A 21,164-nucleotide genomic window follows, 5' to 3' on the forward strand; every position below is an offset into this window, starting at 1 on the left:
TGTCTGTATAATTCACAAGGGATCTGCCCAGCCAGAATCCAAATGAAATCCTTTCTGACGATCCTGCTCTTGCAATAATGGCAGTGTCAAAGTTAGGTGGCTCTAGTGACCCTCTGTTCTGTCAGGTCATTAGTTCGACCACATTTTTTTCCCACAAAAATTGTAACTGTTCCCTTGATGGGTGGTGCAGGTGTACCTGAACTCACTGTTGAGATCCAGTTTAAAGGAGCAGTTGTTTGGTACCCAGCAGCTGGTTTTTTGATTGTACGCTGTCAGATCACCTTTATAACATTTCCTTTCTCCTTCACTCCGTAGTGGATCACTGCAGAAAGCATCTGTATCCCAGCAGTGTTTTGCATACAGTGTGATTTAGCTTCTGGGTGTTAAATCAGTATTTAAGCTACCAGGTCTTAGCTGTGGTATTGAGAGGAGTTTTTCATTTCTTCCCAGGCACTCAGTGCTCTTGAAATCCTGTGAATGCATTTCAGCAGGGCCAGTGGAGTTTCAAAGTGCAGCCCATGGTTATCTTCATCTTTAATATTAACAAGGCATTGGGTCAGGAGGAGATGAGTTACTTGCCAAGGCCTGTTGCCTCTTCACTCTCCAAACCAGCTTTCTGAACTGAAGATGACCTTGCATGCTTTTCCACTCTGTTTCAAGTTGTTTGTTGGCTGCTGCTAAGTCACTTGCTTTGCAGCCAACAAACCCTCAGTTCTTATCTCTGCCATCCACTCTAAATACAATCATGGCGTAGCTTGTCAGGGAGATAGGCTAAAGCTTTGAAAAAGATGTAGTCTTTTGCAAGTCTGCCTGCTTCTTGTCCCAGAGCAGAGCAAATGATTTTTGGTCAGCATGCTGGTCTGAATGGTACCAGAGCTGGCTTGGAGAAAGGCAGCTGGTGTGACATATTAAGTGTTTTTAAAAAGGTGAAGAAAGGCAAGCTATTTGAGCCGTAGCAAAGTAAACAAATTTTGGTAAAATGTAACTGTATGTTTTGGTATCTGATTTCATGCTTGTGAATCTTAGAGGCTGATGGTTTTTCTGAAGGTGACCTCCCTAACCTGTTAAAATGTCTGCCATGTTTTATGGAGAAGCCACTGAAAACTGAATTCTGAGTGTTCCATGTATCACCACATCTACAGTGTAGACCTAAGAAGCAGTTGTGTAGGTTAGGTCCTGACAAATTTACTGTGTTGTGTATTTGTTGTCATGGGCCTCGCTTCTCCAGCACAGAGTGACAACAGAACTCTCTGCCTTACGTGTTGCTGGGAGAAATGCAACTTGTGGAAGTCCCAATAGGATTCCTCTGCTAATAAATGAGGCTCTGGCTTGACACTTTTTGGATTCATCTTGCTCTTTTTACTGGGCATGTCAGGATCTGGAATTACCATAATAGAACAGATTTTCTTGACCATTTGACTTGATTAATGCTTTGAGAGTAAATTTAAGGTTCTGAAACTGGTTGTATTAATCTCCTTGCTTGAGAGGTTTTTGGTTGGGAAGATATCTCATTTCTGTATGACACCCTGAGCTTTGGAGAGAGAGTGCTTGTTGACATTCATGCCAGCTGTGTGTATTTCAGATCACTAGTAACTGGGTAAATGTGATCCTCTCTGAGATTCATTTAACGGAGGACTGCAAAGGAACTAGGTGTGTAACCTATGCAAACAGGATGAATGCCTTAGGCCATGAAATCATCCGTGCTGTTTCCCTGCCAGTTCCCCTACCTGAGGGCTTTTCCTTAGATCTAGATTGACTGAGTCTGTAACTGTTGTAGGAAGAATGTTACTTTTTAAAGCTGAAATACCTTTACAGCTTGTTGGAGGGGAAGGGCGATGCCATGGTCAGAAAGATATCTATTTTCTGCCTCGAATTTATTGTGTTCAGATCATTGCTGTTTCTTACTCTTCATTCTTTGCTGGCAAAATATGATTAACACTGGTCTTACCAGGGATTTGAGGATGAACCCGTAAGTGTGTAGATGCTTAGATATTGTGGTGTTGCATGCTTTAGTAAAGCTCGATGGAGGAGATTTGAAGTAGTGACTTCAAAATGAAGCAGACCTCTGTCTGATCCATTGTCCTGTGTATTCTGTAGCATGGTGAAATTGGAGTGAACTATGGAATGCAAGTCAGGCTCTGCCTTGTTCAAGGCAAATGGGCCCTCTGACATCTCACTATTTTTGCCTTCCCTGGAAATATTTGCTCATTTTGCTCACATCTAACTTTGCCTGAATGTTTTTGACTTCAAGGACAATTTTCTCTTTTTTGCTTTGTTGTTTGTTCTGTTCTCCGAAACCATTCTCTTCATTGTTAGAATGTTCATGTGTGTTTTTATTCCAAATATGCTCAGAGAGGGCTAAAGCAGAAGCTTGCAGGATGTTTTGTAGTTGGAATGACATGAGCCAGTCTCTCCGGAGTGACCTCCTGGGAGCTGCTCTTAGGAAGGAAATGGCGTGGAAAACCATGTAGGAGTATGAGAATAGCTTTGCAGTGGTTGGAATGCAGTATAAGCATCGCTTGGGTGGGCTCAGTTTTCCTCTGCTTTTCAACAATGCTGGGTGCCAAGCCTGAGGAAGACTGCTGTGCAGCGGTGAAGGAGGTGGAATGTATTCTTCAGTTGAGGTGAATGCAATTCAGTGAAACTGATAGGCATCAAACTGAATAATGATTTTAAAGTATTTTCACATGATGTCTAATCTGTGGAAATTCACTACCACATAATAGCGCTGAGGCTAAGAACTGAGCGGGATTCAGAAAAGATCAAGCACTTAGGAGTGGAAATGTTCAGACTTGCTTTAGTTAAAGAAGTTGTTTTAGAAGGTGTATTTTTCAGACCTAATTCAATCTCTTAACAGGTAAAGGTCTGAAGAAGGGGCAGTGTGTTCCATAATTGTCCACTGAGGCTTTTTGCTCCAGCTACTAAACCACCTTAATGTATTGGTCTGTGTCAGGGGCAAGGTATTGAATCACTTATGTGCTATGTTAGGTTGCTTGCTGACCTTGCTTTTTGTGGTAACTGCTTTAGGGTAAAAAAAACCAAACACAACAAATCACCAACCGAAGAACAAATCCACAAAGCACTGCAGCTGCTCTGATTAGTCCTGGTAGTTGAGGATTTTAAGCTGATGAAGAGCAGCGTCTGTGGAAAGATAGTGTGGTTTGTAGAGGAGGAACGTCTTACTGATGAACATGGAGACATGCAGCTATTGTCTTTTATGCTGAGTAGTCGTGCAAAGCACTTACTGCTTCTTCCCTTTGCTTGTAAGAGGGAAAGGAATGTGTGGAGTTTGGCCTCTCCACGTTGCAGGCTTGTTGTGGACTTTAGTCTGTAAGGTGTCTGAAAGGCAGGGCTTTAAGGCTGCTCAAGTGAGTTCTGGTATATTGTAGCATGAGCCTCGATGTACTAATGTCTGTGAAGACAGTTTGTGTCCTGTGCTCAAGTTGAGGATCAGGAGAATCATCTGTGCTGCAAGTAGGTATAGATTGCATTTGATGCATAGGCTAATAAAGGTAAGTGGCAGTGGCATAAAGATTTGTATAAAAAGCTATTTTTTGGTAATGTTTGCCTAAATGCAATGGGAACCGAAGGAAAGAAGTCTGTATGTGTATTTTCAGAGACAGAAGCAGGATATGTAAGCCTCAAGATCCCTGTATGGGCCCTATCGGCTTCTCTGGGAACAACATGTGCTTTAGGGCACAACTTAACCCTTTTGTGGGAGGGCTAACAGCTGAGAATAAACAGTTACCGACTTTCATAGAAGTTTTGTGTTGCTGTTAAAGTGAAATGGGTCATAAATTTTCCTGCAAGGCTTAGACTGATTACTAGGCAGGCAGTATCTGACCAGCTTCTAGTGGCAAGAGAGAACTTGTTTAAATTTTTGGTGTCTTGAGGGACAGCAAATTCAGACCTGGAAGTCCCACAGTGACTTCTGTGTCTTTGGTTGAATTCTGTATTTGTATTTTAGCTTGTGATAAAGCTGTCTTGGGTAATGCTGTAGGAGTCATAACTGGATTTTCTTAGTCTTATGTTTAAAGTCTCAGTTGTCCAGCTGTGTTAATGCAACACCCATGCACAAACGGTTCTGATATCAAAAGGCACAGATGAGGTAGTCTCTCCAACTATTAAGGAATTACACATAGGAATTTCATAAAAAGCCTTAGGCAAGTTTTACTTTATAGCATTTGTTTCAAAAGAATATAAGTTATTTTCCTGAGATAATAATTAGATAATTGTTGTGGCTGTAAGGTTTTTGACCATTATTTTGGCATATGCTACTCAGAGTAACTGGTTTTAGACCTGCATATGTCTTGCTTCACAAGCTCACTGCAATTCTCAAAGATGATGTCTTGCCACTCTGTCTCCTAAATCAGATTTCTTCCTGCAGCTTTAATGTTCATTAGTGATGACTCTGCTGCTGCCCAACGGGAAGGTTAAAAATATTCTAGGGAGATGAGTTGAAATCTGGTGTCTCTCACATAACTATATAGTGATTGCAGTTAATGCTACTGTTCTGGGATTTTTCCCCTGGAGTATTTTATTTATAATTTTTTCATCATTGAGAACTTTTCTTCCTTCTCTTGTATCTCTGGGAGATTTGTACCCAGTGTATTATATGAAAAGTATTTTCAAATGTGGGAAAAAAACAAAAGTGGAAAATGACAGGATTTTTGAATTAAAATTAAGTCATTTTAAGTAACCTTTCTTGAGAATGGACTTCAAGTTTACATCCTGCCTTTAAATGCATTTATTTTTCTGAGTACTAAAGTATGTATTTTTCTGTGTGCTAAAGTATGCAAAATATATTTCCCTTTTAGAATTTAAGCATTGCTTACATTACAGTAAATGAATACTGGGAAATGCAAACTTTGCTCAGAAGGCTTTCCTCAGCTAACTGCATTTTGCTAGAGATGCACTCTGTTATTAGATGTCTGTGTAGGCGCTCAGTCCAATTTCTTTTAGGACTAATATGAAGAGTAATTTTTGGCAGACCTCTCATACCAGTTTGGTTTGATTCCTGAAAGCAAATCTTCCTTGCTGGGCTGCAGAATTTTGGTAGATTCTACTTATAAGTGTGTTTATTTTTCCATGGTTAGATGATGCCTTTGCAAATAGGTTCCCAGGTGTATCTGAAATGGCTGTGTCGTCAAGGCCCCGGTTGGATGGGGCTGTATTAGTGTGCAGCTCCAGAGATGATTTACTGCCTGACTGACAGCTTGCAATACAAACATTAGTCCAAGCATGATCTTGTCCCAAAACCCCGCCTACACAGGGAGCCAAGAGTCTTCCTGCCACGCGCCATAAATCGTTTATGGTTTGCTCATGCCTGTGCATTTGAAAAGCAGCTGTGGAGTGGGGATTAGCAGTTTGCAGAAGGCCCGTGTGGGGCTAAATTAGGGTCTCTTGTTCTGATGGTGAATACCAGTATTGGAATAGCAGGAGTGCTTCTCAGCAGTGGAAGACAATTTACTCTGGGAATGGGGGTGGGTGCAGGGTATCTGTGAGGGTACAGTAGCCAGGAGAGAGCATTGGATTGCAGTGCTCCAGTTTGAGCTCTGATGCCTGATTTGATAGCTGCCCGGCACTGTGTGGGATGAACAAGTCATTGTTAGTTCTGTGGGTTTAACATTTTATTTATATATTTATTTATGTATTTTACACATATATAGAGAGACATGAAATGTAAGCCTACTTCTTCTGTCTCCTAGGAGCTGAAGGATGATAGAGTTTTTCAGTAGTTTTTTACAGTGTGAGGAGTAATTTCCCTTTTGCTAGCCCACGGTAGCAGAATCAAATTATATACAAGGCCATTTGGGGCTTCACAACTAATTTTAAGCTTTTATAAGAAGTTTTACTGTGCCAGTTGGATTTATTACAGCTCTGCGACTTCAACTCCAAAAGTAAAACTATTTTTGTGCTGGCTGCGATAATTCAAATTACCTCCTGGAGCTTCTAATGACTAACTCGTGTTTATGGTGGAAGCTCCCGTTTATCCAAACCCTGAAAGCACAATCTATTTGGTAATGTAACTCTAAATGTATTGATGCTTTATACCAATGGCAAGTACACCCCAGTCTAAAGTCAGCTGGTACCTTCAAGTCTTCCTGTAATAAAGAGGACATGCAGGTTTTGCTGTATGGATGGGACTAGACACTAGAGTTCAGAGATGTCCTGTGTGCTGGCTGAAGGACCAGCTGCTGAGTAAAGCAGATACAAGTAGATCATTTTCAGCTGGGTTGGTTACTCATTAACGAATCCTTTCTTGGGTGGGTAGGGTAAGAATTCGGGTGGAATGTGTCAGCAGGGTGTCCTCTCTAGATTCATCTGCTGAACGTGAGTGTTTCTGGATGGTACCGTGGCATCCACAGGGCCATGGGCAAAACCAGTGGACTCTGGGTAAAGCAGGTGGTTGTTTCCAAAAGGACACAACTGGGAGAGTTCTTACTATTTTGTTGAAGCTTTTGCATGGACTTCTCTCTTAAATAAGACCATTTTCTTCGAGCTTTCCATTGTGCTCTCCTCTTCTGTTGGAGGTTTGGGGAGGGTAGCTGCAAGGGCTGATCCTAGGCTTATTTTTGTCTCAGAGTTGTCACCGTTTTTTCTTGCTGCTTTTGGCAAAAGACTGCATAGTCTGATTCTTTCTGCTCTGCTGAGATGGAGGCCAGATAGCACCAAATATATTTGTGGCTGTTTGTGTGGGCATTTTGAGATTTGGAAGGCACTTTGCTAATGAGCTGTAGGTCATTTCATGTCAGATTGGCTGAGTTTCCATTGAGCTGGTTCTTTGTTGCGGCAATGCATATGGACTGTCTATGTTTGGGGATCCCTATTAGCTATCTCAGATGGAGAGGGCTTTCCTCCTCTTTGCTGCTCCCCACAAGAAAAAAATCATCACCTGGAGAGCTGTTAACCTCCAGATTGAATTAGATGTTTTGCTGTTACTTATGTAGACCTTTCAGATGTATACAGAGGTTAGAAAGGGGCGTGGATTTATGATTTTGAGCTTTCCCTCCTTCTCCTTGTTTTTGGTACTGAAGTTGGAATTCACCCTTCCCTTTTACTGGGAACTGATGTGAAGGAATTGCTGTCACCCAGAGTAAAGCTCAGTCTGCTTGCCTCGAGGCCCTGCCTCTCCAGGTTAGGATTTTGTCTGATTTCCACAGGCAAGAGTTTGTTTATGAGCTTTTGTTACCTGAACCTTATGGGGTAGGTCTGAGGTATACTACTGCTCAGAGCAGTGGAAATCTCAACTCAGCCAGGACAGGAAAGGAATAGAGTTAGTGCAGTTAACTCTTCCCCACCCCCCCTTTCTTCCCTGTTTCCTCACCTGCCCAGCTGTGTAGTAGGTTAGCAGTACGTGTCTGTTCTTATTCTTATGAAAGTAGACTTTGTTCTCTGAAGACTGCTAATCATGCCCCATGGGGGTGTAATCAGTTATAAGGTATTTAATGCAGTGCAGGCGGGAACAGGCTGCCTGGCCGGGCTGGCAGATTGCAACACTACAATTATAAAGGGCCCCTTTCCCCCACTCACCCACCCACTGGTGGCAGGATGAGGGTACCTTGAAACAGTATTGAATCTATGAAAAGTAAAGATGTAGTGGGGGAAGGGAGAGGAGAGGCTGTAGAGGCAGCTCCTATTCTGGGAAACAGGCAGACCTACATTCTGTGAGAGCTGCAGCCATTGCAGGTTGCACTGTTGAGACTTGTGGAGTTCGGGTGGTGTCACCATCGAAGTGATTGCACAGGGATGGCCCTTGGCAATGTGTAGAACAGCAGGGGCTTCCATCCTGTCTGAAATGGGCTTTCTTGTGGTGGCTGGGGTTGGAGAGGTATGGAGTGGTTAGAAGGGGAGAAGCCCATTCTCCTGCATGTAGTGATTTAGACACTAATCTGTAAATCCTGCCAGGCTTCTATTTATATCTTTGGATATAAATCTATTGGTAAATTTGGGCTTTCATGCCTCATTCTTCCAAGTACTGGAGCTACTGCTGCTTATTGAAGGGAACAGGTAGCCTGAGGCCTTGAATTTCAACAGGCATGAGAAAGTCTACTGGACCTTGGTCTGGTCTGTTCTTGTTACTTAATATCAGATCCTTTCCCTCTGTGTGGGCCTTGAAATGCACATGTGGGGTGTGGAGCAGCTGGGCCACAAGCCTTATAAATCATCCCTGTTCCAGCAGCCTGCTAGATGCATCGGTATGTCTCTGGAGCTTATGGCTACGTTGACCTTTCCCCTTTCAGGCTCCCCAGAGGTTATAGTGTTTCAGCCCTTAATTGGTTCTCTCTGAATTTCCTGACACTGTTTTGTGTCTGTTACATTCAAGTCAGTTATATTCTTGCTGCAGTGCTCTTGAGAGTGTTGGTTTTACTATCTGGTGCTGAGGGAGCGCTGGCCGTTGAATCTTAAGAATTAGCTCTTAGCACTGGGTGATGGATTTTTAAGGTTTTCAGGAGTGGGTTGTTGTTAAGTTATTGAACACAGAGTAAGTGCAGATTCACAATGTGGGGAGCTCACAATATAGACTTGAGAATTCTGCTGACAGTTTCACATCTGAGGCATCCTTCAGAGTAACTTCATATTTGAGAATGTGAATTCTTTGGAAAGCTTTAGGATTGTAGGAGTGTCGCATGAAGAAGGAATAATGTTTTTTCTGACTAGAGTACAGAGTCTCTTTACAACTCGAAAATTATGAGGCTCTGAGATAAGAGGTTGCCTGATGTCCTGGGTATTTGTGCATTAAGTTTTTCTTCTTTTGATCACTGAAATGACCTGGTGCCAGTGGAAGAAGGTTGTGCAGTGAAGGTCAAATCTCTGTGTGTGGGCAGTGGAGACAAGCATTTACAGAAGGATTTTGGGGTAATGAGGAAATGCCTCCATCCCAGAGAAGCTACTTGACTTAAGGTATGATGTTTTCCTACAGATAGAAAAAGACCTTGGGCTTTTCCAGACATCCCTGTTTCCCAAAGTCAACTTCTTATTCAGCCCTGCCCCCTCAGCTCAAGAGGTCTCAGTGTTATATTTTCCCCTTGTCTTATAGGAAAAGTCAGGGAAATTCGCTTCCCAGGCTGGTGCACAAGGCTGTTCTTGCTCTGGACTGTGGCTACTTCCCAGCTCAGGCAGCAGCTCTCCTCCCTGTGGCTTGCATGTCCAATTGAGAACCCTCCTGCTTTGCTCTGTTTCTCTCATCCCATGGATTCAAGAAATTGCCTGGAGAACTTGACCCTCACCTAAATGAATTTGGGGCTGAAGCTGCCATCGGGGTCCTGACAGTGACCATGCAGGCAGGTGTGGGGAGAGAGCATGGCGGGTGTTAGCAGGGTGGGTGTGTGGGCTTGCTACTTGTTTTCCTTCTCCGCCTGGTGAGGAATGCAATGTGTTTGCCTTCCTTGGCCTGCGGTTGCAGCTGCATTCCTGCAGTGGGAGTCAGCACGGCGGCGGGCGGCGTGCTGTTCATGCCCCGTGGCTACATGCTTTCAGCTCCACATCAAAGGTGTGTTTAGTGTGTAGCTTGTGCCATTCCTGGCCACACCTGGTGGCCTGCAGGCATGCAGGAGGTGGAGTCTGGCTGTATTTGCAGATGGCATTCAGGGTTCAGACTTCTTGCTTGTGGAAAGGTTGGAGCTGAATCCTTGCTAAACAACCCCAGGAATGCACCGGGAAAGCTGAGCGGCACAGTCACTCCAGGGGCATGTCCTAGCAGCGATGTTTCCTTTATAGCTGCAGCAAAATAACTCATGCCTGCTTCTCCAAAGGAACTGACTGTTTGCTTGGGTGTGTTGTACGGTTTAATTTACACCGATAAGGCCAATTAAGGTTGGCTCTTCCCCCCTGCAGCCTGTGTGCTCCTGGCAATCAGTAGATGATTGAGTGGTTTGTGCCATCCAGCTCTGCCCAGTACACGATATGTCTGCCTGGAGATGGAATGGCTCTGGGATTTAATCTGGGCAGGAGTACTTCTCCCAGTCGGTGGGTAAATGTTCTGTTCCAATTTCTGGAAAATCTTTTTCTAGCTTGTACCCCAAGAGCTGAGGACAGGAAGTTTGCTGAAGGATGGCAGATCAGGGTGTAGCTGTTATTTTGGGATCCTTGACATGATATCTGTTTTGAGAAATAGTCACTAGTTTGCTATGCACCCGTCATGCAAACCATCTTTGTCCTCTCTACAAGTCTTTCATTTGCCTGGCACAGGGAACTGTGATCCCATTTGGTAGCGTCATTATGGGCAGCCCATAGGCAAGGCTTGTGGAAGTAACGGCAGACCATCTCCTGTGTTCTGGGTAACAGAACACATGCTGCTTCATTATCCAGTTTGCTTGGATCTTTTGCAGTTTCCCTTTTGGCAATTTCTAGTAGCCAGAAATTCTGTGACCTGCCAGTCATTTCCTTACTAAAGTTAGTCTTCTGCGGAAGACCCCCCTACTGCCATCCTTAGGCAGTAGTAGCAGGAATGAAAGTATTTGCTCTCAGAAGTGCTCTGGCTTTATAACTTAGGTTTTGCTTTTTAGGTGTGACCATGCTCTCCACGTGAGTCACTGCAGAGCTCATCGTAAACAGGTCCATGCCACCCTCTCTCCAGAAGGTTGTATCACTTTTCAAAGCAGGATCTCAGTGACAGGTGATAAAGGGACATGTTGCAAGGCTCTTAGCATTGTAAAACAGTTGGAAATTATTCACTTTGGGCTCTCTTCTCTTTTGATTTCATGTAAACTGTGCATTTTATTTCAAACTAGTTGCTACCAACTCCATACGTGACTGTTAGGGCTTGGATGCTGAGAAGGTGTGTTGCCTGAATCTGCATTTTCCTTCCTCTGTTCTGTAGTGGCAGACTGGACAATATGCCCTGCAGCAACAGGAGGTGGTAGCAAAACATAAGTAAGGCTAAAATTGGATTGTATGGCAGGTTACTGATAGAACATTTAAGTGTGTATAATCATTGTCATGCTGGCTGTTTTAGCTTTGCCATGCGATATGGGCTATGGCTGCAAAAATTGAGGTCTTGTTTTGGGTTACGTACTGCTGATGCTGATGCTTTCCAATTGCCAGGAAAGGAGTGAGGGAATAAGAATGAAATGGATCTGACATTGGCCAAGGAGGAGGTATGGTTGATTATTACCCTTCTATTATCCATCCCGTCAGTGAGTTCTAATACATTGTGGAGTAACTCATTGTTTTGGCTTCCTTGTTGCCCTTCAAGACAGTAGAAATCCAGGTCTCTGTGCTCCTGTATCCAGTCCCGGGCAGTGTGTTCCTCTGGCTCGAGCTGTAACACTCCCAAGTAGCTAGATCTCCCCCTGGTGGAATGGAGAGCAGAAGGCATGGCTACAGTTGGACGGAAAAACGGGGAATTGGTCTGATCCTGGGGCACCTTGAGCCAGCAGCAGATGTGGTGTTTGTCCAGTTGAGACATTCCTTAGTCCAGAGTCACAGACTCAACACAGCCACGCTCTCGCAGCTGCATGAAGCTGAAGGCGTGAGTAAACAGCTCACTGTTGATACTGAGCAAACACCTTGTCTGTGCAACATCTGCCTGGCTATGTGCTGGCATTCCTCCATGGCCTTTGCCCTTAGATGAGCAGTGAGCTACTAGCTCTTTGGGCTCTTGTCTGCCACTTGACAGAAAAAAAGATACCTGGAATGTGGTGGCTTGCTTTCTTTGAGATATCTGAGGTTTATTAGTCCTCAGTTAGAGCCCCTTTGAGGCTAGGTCACTTCACTTGTAGCTCAACTATTTCGCATTCCGTGCTTGCTCTCTGAGGAGCTGCCATAGGGTTTACTTACAGGGGATCTACAGGAGGGAGCCCTGTGTGGAGGAAGAGCTTCTCTGTTTAGCATTACTAAAGAGGAGTGGTTTTCCTTAACCTTAGAATAATTAATGGACTTACGCTATCCCAAAGGACAACAGTGGTAATGGCATTCAGTTTTACAAGAGCAATGCCAGGCAGGGGATGTAAAGTAGTCTGGACAAGGTGACCTTGTGGTAAACTGAAATGATGAGCCTTTGCTGCAATTGCCTCTTGAGACAATTGATGCTCATAATTAGCTCCAGCTGAAGAACAGCACTGGTGGTAGCAATGATGACAGATGTGGAAGGAGTTAGTTGCTGAGAGTTGTGTCTGAGGGAAGAGCTGAAACAACCCAGCTTGGTCACATGTGGGGAATCTGTGGTTATCCCTCTTCAAGGGAGGAAGGTGTATCTAGGAGATACGAGCAGTGCAGCCCATGACTGCTGGTGCAACTCATGACAGGGCGGGGGATGAAGCTGTGAATCCCCTCTGGTGTGGCTGGGATCCTGCTGTTAAAAGGACTGACTGGAGCCCAGGGGAACAGGGAGAGAGAAGCTGTAGTCAGTTGCGTGCTTTACACAGGTCATCAGTGAAAGAGAGATGGGTGGATCTGTTTGTTTTTCCTAAGCTGGATTAAGCCATGTTATATTTCTGTAGCTGAGCTCAGAATGAAATCTCTCAGGAGTTCAGGGGTACTGAAGACTAAGAGAATCATTTAAAAATACCCAACCAAAACCAAATCAAACAAATGAGGCAAACTGGGGCAGATTAACTACAGGACCACACCACAAAAAAGAGAAGATGCTTCAGGGTTACATACTGCTTCAGGAGCCATGCTGCTGTATTGCTTATAGAGTTGAGACAAGTTTTGTGCCTGTTCCTGCCCCTGGCTCAGGCTCTGAATCTGCTAGGCCAAAAGCATGTATTTGAAAGGCATCTCCTTGTTCTACCTTTGTGCCCTGTTGAGATGACTACTGCCAGTGTGTACAGGATGCTCTTACGCTCAGCATTGTTCCTGGATGCAGAGACTGAGTGGAAGTCAATGAGGAGTATTTGTTTTAGTCTCCAAAGCAGGCAGTGGCATGGGTTAGGTGGGAGATCTCTGTGCCTGGTAGGAATCCTGCTTTGCAAAGGAGTCAGTAGCAACACCATTTGTAACCTCTGGGAAGAAAAAGGGCCAGGATATAATCAGCTTTGGGAAACGGCTGAAGGGCTGTGGTGACCCCTTTTCTCTTTCATCCCTTTGGCTGGATAGTTTTATTTCTCAAACACCACTTTGCTTCTCTCAGGGCTGCTCTGCTTTTCCCTGCCATCTTACAGCAAATTACTGCTCATTGTAGGTGATGCGAAGTTCAGGCAGCTTGGTTGAAGAACACCCCACTGCTATCCTCACACAGCACTGGTATCACTAGTTTTACTTCATTATGCTGACTGCTGTATATATTCAGTTCCATAGAGATCATAAAATATTTCTGTGCTAGTTCTTCTCTGATGAATAGCACAGAGGATGTCTGGAGTTTCCATGGCAATGCTTCTGAATGTGCTTCTGTCACCAAAGAAAGAGGGACTTCCAGTTGATTAAGGTTTGAGGATTTTGTCTGAGAAAGGGGATGGTGGTGAAACTGCGTATCAGTTGTCTGCCTGCCTTTGGACGTGCCTCTGATCCATAATCTGGAGAAAGAGGAAGCTGACATTTGGCTAATGGCAGAAATGGCCTGTGTCGTGCGAACTACAGCTGGACCCCTGGACATGCTTAACTGTTCAGCTACAGATGCAGCTGCACAATCACTCAACAGTTAAGCCTGTACCATTCTCTGCCTCTCATATCTGACCATCTGCTAGGGAAAAGCTAATTAAACCAAAACGATTCTTGCTGGGATTAAACCTCAGCAGCAGAAAAAATTGAATATAGTACAAATATTGTTCTATTACTGGATCAGGGTTGCTGCTTTATTTGTTCTTATAAAGAACTACAGGCTATTCAACTCAATTGCTGTCAGGTAGCTGTTTAGCTCATGCGCACTTTCCTTTTCTTTTATATCCCAGATCATTCTTCTTTTAAGTGCCAGAAATAAGGCTGTCTTGCTGAATTTTTCTCCAGTCCCTTTCTTACGACAGCTGAGCCTGTTTTTCTTTAACTTGCAACTTAAGGCAAAACCATTGCACAAAACTGGGACTTTTGTCCTAGTGCCTCAGTTTTTCTACTTATGGAATGGAAATTGTTCCTACCTTCTTTGCCTGTATTTATGGTGAGACTGAATCCTAGAGTTGGTGCAAGGCGCACAGTTGCACCAGCGTTAATCTGAAACTTAAGACCAAATAGTTTATTGCAAAAATATATCTGCAACCCTTTGAGAGCTGAATTTTAAATCTTCTAAAACAGAAAACGTGTAAGTGTGGTTCCCTTAGTAGCCAAACTCTTGTGTACCTACAGTCTTTGATGCCATGTGATCTGGGCTTCAGAAGGGCTCTTTCAAAAAAATAAAAAAAGAACTTACAAGTCAGGTTGATTTCGGGGCTGCTGTGTGTACTCAAGTGACAGTTCACCACTTTATTCAGTGGCACAGTTTTGTTTCTGAAGGCTGATGAGGGATTTAGTTCTCTTCGAGGGGCTCTCAGAGGATTCTTGGTAATGTCTTTCTGTGCTAAACATGGAAAACTTGCACTGAAGAGGAAGTTAGTTCTGCACAATGTAGCTCGGAGGCAGCAGTAGAAGGTGGCCCTGAGGAGAGAGAAATGGTTGTGTTGCTGGTATGGATGTGAGGAAGACTGGTAAACTCGAAGAGACATGATTGAAAAAGCAGGTAGAGATGAAAGAGTGCCAAGAGAATGAAGATAAATTTAATCTTGATATTCAGGAGGAAGAGTTCTAATAGTTTTTAATGAAGAATGGAAAGACCACTACTAATTTTAGAATTGTTGAAATTTAATTTTGACAGATATGTTTCCTGGGGAAACGCTGTAAGAACTGAGGACACGAGAGATGATGGTGGAGTGTGGGTTTGTAGCATGTTAGGTCTGTGACTTAGGACTTAGTTTGTGTATGTGCTTACCCCACAGTTAACAGGGGAACATACTTTGGTAAAAGAGGGTCAGTGGTAAGACTGTGCCTGGGGGTAGGCAGATAACGTGCTCTAACTCCACACTCCAGTTCACTCAGATAAACTGTTGGTGAGCCATACCCTTAGGAATGAGCAAGTGGGGAACGTTGTCTTCCAGGAACTGCTCCAGGTATATTGGACATCAGGAAGCAAAAGCTGTGTGGGAGTATGGAAAACAGTGTAGAATGTGAGTATTTGTGATCACCCTTTCTGTCTTGTTTGGGGAAAGTAGACAAAATATTAAGCTGCACTGGTCTGAGCATTGTTATGATGTTTATTTGGTATAGGATTCATAAAACTTTCAAGACATATAAATGTCAATACCTTTAGTATCATAATATACTTTGTGTAGTGTAGTTAGCTTATTTTGATTCTGAGAGAGACCATGCTGTTGTGGGTTTGGGGTTTTTTCTTTCAAAAAAATCCAAACCAAACAAAACCTTTGGAAGCAGAAAAGTGCAAAAAAGGGTTAACATCAATATCAGTAAGGGTTTTGCCATTGCAGGGAAGTTGTACTGATTTAACTTAATCAGATTAGAGACAGCTGTGATTATATTAGTGCAGCATTCCTGTATAGGCATCCTTAATTTAGTTTGTCTTGTATCTATCTATTTAACTTAAGTTGTTTCAATGTAAAGTGCTCTTAAACGGAATTAAGAACATTTGCCCAGGAGCGTTATACTGCTTTATATTATTTTCTAAGTCAATTTATTTTAGTACATTGTGTATGTAGACAAGACCTTGGGGAAAAAGCTGATCCTTTTTATTACTTGCTGAACAGTCTGTCATGTTTGGCTGCAGCCATGTGATCATGGAATGAAAGAGCCTGTTGTGGTGCATGTTGGTGGAGGATGGGTGAGTTGATCATTGTGAGCCTTTGTACAACTTGGTCATTCTTAGCCATAGTGTTGAATTAAAGTAGGTTGATCCTCCTTGTAAATGAGGCTTTTTTCAGTCTAGAACAGATGTGAGACCCCTGTAATGTTATTTTGTTTCACCCTCAGCCTACCAATAAAAGTGCCTGCAACATGGTTAGTGTCCTGTTTAGGCTGCAAAAGCAACATCTTAAAACTTGTCACAAATGTTTAATGTTTGAAAAAATCAGATGCCTGAGCAGGTTTGAGCTGGATTTTGCTACTTTTCTTCATCCATAGCTTGAAATAAATGTCACCCAATTTTGATGTTGTTTCCTTCCTGGTCTGTGTCTCCCGAAGTATGTGCCACCTGTTATATGTGGTGACTTACACACATACAGAATTTAGGGCCAAGGAATAAGTAAGTGCTGCAGATGTCAGTTCTCTTTCTGCTTTGAATAAATCTAGTCAATACATCTTGTGTTCTGCTTGCTGGTAAAGGCTCTATGGGAACAAAATGGCATGTGAATTACTCTGTGAGCATGGTTGTAGTGATAGCATTTCAGAATAAAGCTGACTAGTGTAAACAGCCGTTTTATTTTTTGAAATTTGTTTTTGTCAGCACCTGCAAGCATTAGGGCTGGACTTAGCGCCTCCTCAGCATTGCAGATACTCTGTAGGCTAGGTCATTGTAGCAACTTATCCATCTGTCCTCTGTAAATAATGCAAATAATGTGCTCTGCTCCATTGTCCCCTGTGTAGATACTGCATGGTGTGTCAGCCATCTGTGCATCACTGAGACTCTCGGACAGAGGGCATGTTTTGGAGAGTGGATTGTGGCAAGTGTATAGTTGATTGCTCCAGCAATGGAGCATTCTCTAGCATTACTATATCTCTGCTAGAGAGACAGCTCAGTGACATTCAGTTCCTGGCACTGAAGAGATGGAGATTGCAGTTTGCCCAGAACTTCTGAACCAAAGCATGAAACAAGAGGACTGCTGATATTAATTGCTGGGGGTTGTGTGAGACTTAGGAACTACTTACAGGGGCTGAGAGTCTGCCTGTCAATAGTTGAAAAATTTGAGCTGCTTCTACCTTGTCATAATTAAATGCTTTTTGGTTTTATGCTCTGGGAAGGTAATGTATGATTTTCACCCTCTTTTTCCCCTCCTACACAGCACAGGATATGACAGAGGTCTGGGAAAGGAATTCCTACATGGTGAATTTCCTACAGAAATCTCCCTCTTTCATTTCTCTTCAAATGTTTGCTTGTTGTAGCCATTCCCTTTTTTGTCTCTGAAAGTTTAAGGCCATGACTCCCGAATTTTCCTTGCATGATCTATCAGCTTTATCCAGTTACATGTTGTTGAGAGTATCAAGATTTACTTTTTCTAGCTGGGTCCAGACACTTCCAGAAACTTCTGAGAATTCTTCTAATCTCCATGAGTTTTTATCTAATGTTCTATTACTTCTTTAAATTTCTGAGTAATATACTTTAGAAATCTTCTCATGGGAGATCTTAACAGGTAAGAAGAATGAGGAAGGACAAGGAAGGACATGAAACCCAGGGTGCTAAGATGAAGAGACTCTAAAAGTTTGTAGCCTAAACTACCTTGTGAAAGTTGGAAGGATCACTGAACAAGCTAAACACGCTTCTGGTGTGTCAGCAGTTCTGAATGAGAAGCTGTCATTAGCCCTTGATGTAGCTGTCTGTGCTAAAGGTAACTTGGAAAATGACCTTTTGCTGAGCTGGTGCTTGTGCAATTTCAGGTGTAGCCATTAAAGGTGGTTCTATGTTTTATATGCATTAAAAAGCTGGTGCTCATTTCCTGGTCAGAATCTCCCCTGGGTATTTTTATTCTCCATTAACATTCCTTCTGGGGATTGAATTCTGGTCCTTTGCTTCCTGTCCTGTTCCTGTTCAGATGTTAATCAGCTGTTGCATTGTATTCCAGTTACATGTTAGTGATGCTAGCATTTTTTGGTCAATGTTGATCAGTCCTGGCTGAGCTTCGATAAAAGAATTAGGGAAGCTAAGCTGCTCTTAACACAGCAGAGAGAGTAGACAATAAAATGCACACTTAAGGGTATGAGGTGCAACTCAATTATGGGGACTGAGATCTTTGTGTTGTGGAAGAACAGGACTGTAGGAAAAGTGTGATTCTGATAATTTTTAAGAGAATTCTGCATGATGCAGTGGATATGACTGATATATGATATGTCCTGTGGTATTTCCATTCAACAAAACTATGTATGACTGGAGTCCAGGGATTTAATTTTCTTTGGAGATGTGTTAGGTGTTAAGTAGGGCTTGTTACATGGACTGTTGTTCAACACTAGCCTGATGCCTTTTTCTTGGTAGCTCTTGGAATTGTTCCCACACAGAGAACAGAGGTTTCTGCCTAACAGTCAAGGTTAATTGGTATGGAAAAGCAGGAATGAGCAATAATCCTCCTGAAACTCAATTTTAATCCAAGAGTCACTATAATGCTATTACTCAGATCTGAATCGTGCACATTAACATACAAGCAGAGCTGAGATGTGAGTCTGTACTTGGAGCTGTCATCCTTTTATTTTAAAATGAACTTCAACACAGCCAGCAGTAGAATGGATCTGAACATTCTTTTTAGATGCCTTCTCTGAATGAAAAGATCACTCTCATTAAATGTTAAAGGGGTCTTTAGTAACCTTGCAGTCCTTTTCAATTGTGCTTGGCACCAGCAGTCTACAGGTTCTGCTTGTTTTTCTGTCATGGACAGACATGCTTTGGTGCAGTTATTGCATTGTCCATCTCCCTAGTAGTTGTCTTGATCAGGCTTTCTGCAGCAGCTTCTCAGGTAGTCTGACTGAGACTTTTGAAGGCTAATGTTTCCCCTATCCATAAGCACAGGAAGGCAACTAGACAAAACTCCCTTACGTTTGCTTTTCATGAAGCTAGTCAGGAGATACTGATACCTCCTAATGCAGGGTGTGCCAATATCCTGTACTGGTTATGCTTGCAGACTATAGGTTGGCCCAGAGAGAGCAAATATTCCAGATTAACTGTGGTGGTCAGATATGTGTCACAGGACATTTGGTTTTCTTACTTGCGGGTTTTGTATCTGCAAGTTTTTGGAGTGAGCTGACTGATAGCCGCAAAAAATCTTTCTGTAGTGTTGCATTAGAAACAAATGTGACAGTGATTGTGTTGTGATTGTATTTTTTTCAGTAATACAACTTTATCTTTCTGAATAAAAAGCAGTGCTAAAGAAATACTGCTGTTAAGAGGAAAAAGCTGGAAAGGTGATACAGTAACTGAAATAAGAAATTTTATCTGCTTCATAATTACTGTATTTTTCTTGAGGAAGGAACACTGCTGACCCTTAGCACTGGTAAGAAGGCAATTTTATAAGGCTGGAAAAGGCAACACAAGAGAAGGTGATGACGAGAAAAAGCCTGCAAGTCCTCTGCCTCTTTGCGGGGAATGTTTAGCTGCTACAACTACAAGCAGGCAGAAGTTGTGCGCATCCTGGAACCAAAGTGTTGGCTACCTTGGGCCTCAAGGGACTTGCCAAGTATCAGGAAGAGACACTAGGTGCCTACAGATGTTGCCCTTTTTATTTCTCTTGTTCTTTCCCATTTTGTCCAAAGCATTCCTGTTTGAACCTTCCTTTCTCTGCTAAGGACTTCTTTCTTGTTACTGAAGAGAAAGCCATACTCATAGGTAGTGGTGTGGTTTTGTATGCATGCCAAGTGGCTGTTTATTCTCTACAGGGCCCACAGAACTGTCTTAAGCAATTCCGTGTGAGATGACATCTCTTTGTGGTGTGTGGTAAAGGTTTTGCCTTTCTCTAATCACACAGAGAACAGAGCTACCCTGCAAGTGGATTTTTACACTGAGGGATGCTCTCTGGTAAAACCAACTAGAGTTAAGCTTGTGTGCTGCCTGCGCAGCTGCACTCTGTCACTGTGTTGTGGTTAATCCCAGCTGGCAACTAAGTACCACACAGGCACTTGGTCACTCTCACTGCTCCCACAGGGATAGGGAGGAGAATTGGAAAAAAGTAAAACTTGTGGTTTGGGATTAAGAGTAGTTTAATAATTGAAATAAAATAAAATATGATAACAATTGTAATGGAGAGAGGGAGAGAGGAATAAAACCCAAGAAAAACAAGTGATGCACAGTGCAATTGGTTACCACCTGCTGACTAATGCCCAGCCTGTCCCTGAGCAGCAGTTGGCCCTTCCCAGTAACTCCCCTCAGTTTATGTTCTGTGCATGATGCCATTAAGTATGGAATATTCCTTTGCTTTTGAGTCAGCTGTCCTGACTCTGCTCCCTCTGAGCTTGGTCAGCTGTCCTGACTATGCTTCCTCCCAGCTTCTCATCCCCCTTGTCACTGGCACGAGAAACTCAAAATTCTTTGAGTTAGAGTAAGCACTGCATAGTAACAGCTAAACCCATCAGTGTGTTACCAACATCATTCTCATCCAAAACCCAAACCACATCACTGTACCAGCTACCAGAAGAAAAATTAACTGTGTCCCTGCTGTAACCAGGACATGGTGTCCCTGTGAAGAAAGTTTGTGTGTGAGCCTTGTGGCCCTCAATAAGCTATTCCAGTGAAGCTGTAATTGTCAGTGAGCTTAGAAGTCAGACTGGAACAACAGTGGGTAATAGCTAGAAGACAACAGAATTGGGCCTACCGCAGGTGATAGACTGGTATAAAGAGGAACTATAAATGTTAAGGAACGTTACTGATGAGAGGTGGAAAGGATGGATAAAAGGAACTAGGAGTTTAAGTTTCCTCTTGTATTACAGTGCTCATTGGAATAGCTGAAGAGCTGCCTCCTGCTGCAGCTCCAGGCTAAAATTGAGCTTCTGCAGGGTAGTCTTAATGTGGACTTGACAGCAAGCTCCTTCAGAGAGAGGCTTGTGAATAGTGTGATGAGCAGAATTAGTGCCTTCTTCTATTTCTGGATATTACCTCTAGCCTTTTCTGCTTTGGAGCACAATGTCCATCTGTTCTGCTGAGAGTATCTGCTCCTTTCTGAACAGAGGTGTAGTGAATTGAACCACCTTGGGAATTCTCACTCTGTGGTAGCAAGAGATGCTCAGGTATTGTAGATGAGGAGGCCTTTGCTGTGCTGTTCACTGCAGGGATGTCTGCAAAACAAAACTAGGTTGGTGTGGCAGAGTGGTTGGAGCAGAATGATGGTGTCTGGATTCTTGATGGTGGACAGGAATGCAGGTGGGGAAGCAGGGACCCCTGGAGCTATGTAGGAAATACAGCTGCCCTTCCGAGGTCAGTTACTAGTCTGCACAGGCATCCTGCTCGGTGGGGAGATGGTGTTAAAAGACCTGTGCTTTCTGGGATACAGTGGTGACATGGAGCTCTTACAGTGGAGAGACCTGGCATTAGATAGTAGTCTGATGATGCAGAA

The 21,164-nt window shown here is 43.2% G+C and overlaps 1 protein-coding gene across 3 annotated transcripts in view; it reads left to right on the forward strand.

Annotated features, from left to right (window-relative positions):
* TJAP1 (tight junction associated protein 1) overlaps nt 1-21,164 on the forward strand; it is a 39,964-nt gene that overhangs the window by 1,468 nt on the left and 17,332 nt on the right. The gene's annotated exons all lie outside the window — the stretch shown is intronic.

The sequence above is a fragment of the Catharus ustulatus genome, chromosome 3 (assembly GCF_009819885.2).
Source record: "Catharus ustulatus isolate bCatUst1 chromosome 3, bCatUst1.pri.v2, whole genome shotgun sequence".
Lineage (NCBI taxonomy): Eukaryota > Metazoa > Chordata > Aves > Passeriformes > Turdidae > Catharus > Catharus ustulatus.